The sequence below is a fragment of the Carlito syrichta genome, unplaced genomic scaffold, assembly GCF_000164805.1.
Source record: "Carlito syrichta isolate Samal-C Ts95f unplaced genomic scaffold, Tarsius_syrichta-2.0.1 Scaffold305867, whole genome shotgun sequence".
In the NCBI taxonomy this organism is placed as follows: Eukaryota; Metazoa; Chordata; class Mammalia; order Primates; family Tarsiidae; genus Carlito; species Carlito syrichta.
In genome coordinates this window covers 571,538-575,109 of record NW_007249963.1, presented here as the reverse complement: position 1 = coordinate 575,109, position 3,572 = coordinate 571,538, and positions in this window count along the sequence as shown.

Sequence of the window (3,572 nt, the reverse complement as noted above, 5' to 3'; positions counted from 1 at the left end):
GCCCGTAATTCCGGCTACTAGGAAGGCTGAGGCGGAAGGATCGCCAGAGCCCAGCAGGCGAGGCTGCGGTGGCTGGGAGCGGCCACTGCACTCCAGTCTGGGCGACAGAGTGAGACTCCAACTCAAAACAAACAAACAAAACAAGCAGATTTCTGCAGACCTTTATGCTGGTCACCTGGAGAAGTAGGAAATAGGAAATCATGGTAATTTGGAGTCTTCATGTTCTTATTATGACATCTTTGTTTGCCATGCAAGCAAACATAATGAAAATTCCCATGAACATGTGAGAATTCTCCCCATGACAGTTGTCCAGTTTCTAGGAGACATACCCAGCAGTTGTTTTGCACTGTCAGACACAGTGATCAGTGTTTTCATATGGATCTCATTTAATTCTGAGAGTAGGATTGACTGATCCGTTTTACAGATGAGGAAGCCAAGGCATAAAAAAGGTTACTGATGATCAAGGACATGTGTATGAACTGGGGCATTCGCTGGGGGGATGAGGGGCATTGAAGATAGGGTTTTGTCCAATACGTGTTTGTAGAATAAAGTGGGTTGCGATATAAGACAGAGATAATGCGAGGGTGAGGAAGAAAGGGATCCGGCGAGACTCCAAGGTTTAATGTCATCTATGGTGGATGAAAATACCATGCAGTGAGAAATGAAACCTAGGAGAAATAAGCTAGAGAGGAAAGATAGGAAAGTGACTTTGGACGTATTTAGAATTGCGGATTCCTTTGATTCCTTTTATTAGTGCAGTACTTAGTATACATATGGTACACTTTACATAATTTGGCTGAAGGTGCAGATACTTGAACTCAAACTTGCTAAGATAAAGGAAACTACTGGCCTAGAAATGGAATAACAAGCTGGTTCAGAGCACTGGTTCTGGAACTTGATCCCTGGGTTCAAATCCTAACTCAGCTACTGTATGAACATAGGTAGGCCTCAGTTTTTTTAACCTGTAGAACAGGGAGGAGAATGATGGCACTCACCTCATGAGGTTTTCAAGATTAAATGAGAAGTGTGAAAAACACCTAGAACTGAATGTCTGGAACAGAATAATAAGGGCCAGGTAAGTCTCCACAGTGAGCCTCAGACACCTGGAAGTTTGGATAGTACAACCCCAAGACTTGCCCTAATGGTTTCTGCTGTGTTTTTTTCTTTTTGGGGGGTGGGGGGTGGGGTGGAGTCTTTGTTGCCCAAGATGGAGTACAGTGGTATGCTCTCAGCCACCACAACCTCTGCCTGCTGGGCTCAGGAGATCCTTCCGCCTTAGCCTTCCAAGTAGCTGGAAGTACAGGTGCATGGCACCACGCCTGGCTGATTTTTTTATTTATTGTAGAGACCAGTTCTCACCAAGTTGCCAGGCTGCTCTTAAACCTTTGGGCTCAGGCAATCCTTTCACCTGGGATTACAGAGGTGAGCCACCGCCCCCAGCTCTGCTATTTCTTTATGTTCGCTTTCTTCTTTGGAACTGAGCACAAACCACAGAACAACTCCCAAGTTTGCTCTAAAGAGATACTGAGGGCCTGGTGCAGTGGCTCATGCCTATAATCCCAGCACTTTGGGAGGCTGAGGTGAGAGGATTGCTTAAGCTCAGGAGGTCCAGGTTGTGGTGAGCCATGATGGTGCCATAGCTCTCCAGCCAGAGCGACAGTAAGACTTCGACTCAAATATAAATAATTTAAAAAACAGTGTCCAGTTAAAAGATCCTCTAAAAGATCTCTGGTTGGTTGGGCGCAGTGGCTCATGCCTATAATCCCAGCACTTTGGGAGGCCAAGGTGAGAGGACTGTCTGAGCCCACGGGTTTGAGACCCGCCTGGGCAACTTGACAAGACCCCTTCTCTACAATAAATCAAAAAATTAGCCAGGCATAGTGGCACATGCCTGTAATTCCAGCTACTTAGATGGAAGGATCACCTGAGCCCAGCGGGTTGAGGCTGCGGTGGCCGTAAGTGTACCACTGTACTCCAGCCTGGGCAACAGAGTGAGACTCCAACTCCAAAAAATAAAAATAAAAAATAAAAGATCTCAGTTGTCCTGGCTTGGGTCAGATCACCTCCCTGGTACCATCAACTGTAACCAGGTGGATGGAGTAAATGTAATTGGATCAATCACCAGAAGAGTGTTTTCCAGGAAAAGGTGGATGTTTGTCTTAAATAAACAAAATATATAACTAGCGTACAGAGTTTCAACCAACTTGAAAATGCCTTCTTAAAATAACTTGTAGCCGGGTGCCATGGCTCACGCCTGTAATCCTAGCAATTTGGGAGACTAAGGCAAGAGGACTTTTGAGTTAGAGCCTCACTCTATCACCCAGGCTGGAGTGCAGTGGCATGCTCAAGCCACTGCAGCCTCAACTGCAGTCTTAGCCTTCCAAGTAGCTGGAACTACAGGCTGCGCACCACCACGTCCAGCTAATTTTTTGATTTATTGTAGAGAAGAGTTCTTGCCAAGTTGCCCAGGCTGGTCTAGAACCCGTGGGCTAAGCAATCCTCTCACTTTCACCTTCCAAAGTGCTAGGATTACAGGTATGAGCCACTGCGCCTGGCTGAAAATACCGTATTAAGTAATCTTTCCTAGCAACCCTTTTTCCCTACAATATTTCCATTTCTACTATCAGGATTATTTGAGTTCAGTGGTGTCCACCAGCTCCTACCTATTTTCCTGATACAATTATTGGATACTGATAACACACCAACTTAATACCCTGAACTGGTCATTTTCACATATTAAATTATTATTTCAGAGCTCTAACACCACTTTTTGTGTCAGTGCTCTTAGTCATTTCGATGAGGAGCAGTAGGGTAGAAACCAGTGAAATAAATCAAGAGAAATTAGGGGCCAGTTATCCAGGGGGAAAGTCAGTGGGAATGGCACCAGGAAATTTGAGAATGAAATTAGTAAACCACAGAAGAAACATGCTATTCAGGATCCATGCCACCACTTAACAAGGCCTTGTTGGTATTTCAGTAACTGAACACTTCTGGGTAGATCTCAAGATGGACGTACTTTAAAGTGAGTTCATCTTTCTAGCAAATAGTGTTATAATTAAGTTTCTGTTATATCTTCTCACTTCTCTAGTCTCTTTGTTTAGCTTTCATGGATATCTGATTTCTATGCCCCAGGAAAACTTTCTCAGTAATAGACATTTATTTCTGATGTGTTGAAAAGGATAAAAATTGTGGACATTTTGCAGAGGGAATGCTACAACTTTCTTGAACTTTGTTATACAGAGTGGCACTACAACGAAAAACTCAGTTTTAATCAGAAATCCCAGTTGCCCTCCATAGAAAGCCTTACTCAACAACCTTCAAGCACACACTGTTGCATCTCAGAATGTTTACAATTACTTTACTAATTCAGGCACCTGACTTACCTACACTACAGCACTTTCAAGTTTAAAAATACACATAGGTCAGACTCAGTGGCTCAACCTGTATCTCAGCACTTTATTTTATTTATTTATTTATTTATTTGTTTGTTTGTTTATTTATGTATTTATTTATTTGAGTTGGAGTCTCACTCTGTCGCCCAGACTGGAGTGCAGTGGCCGCTCCGGGCCACC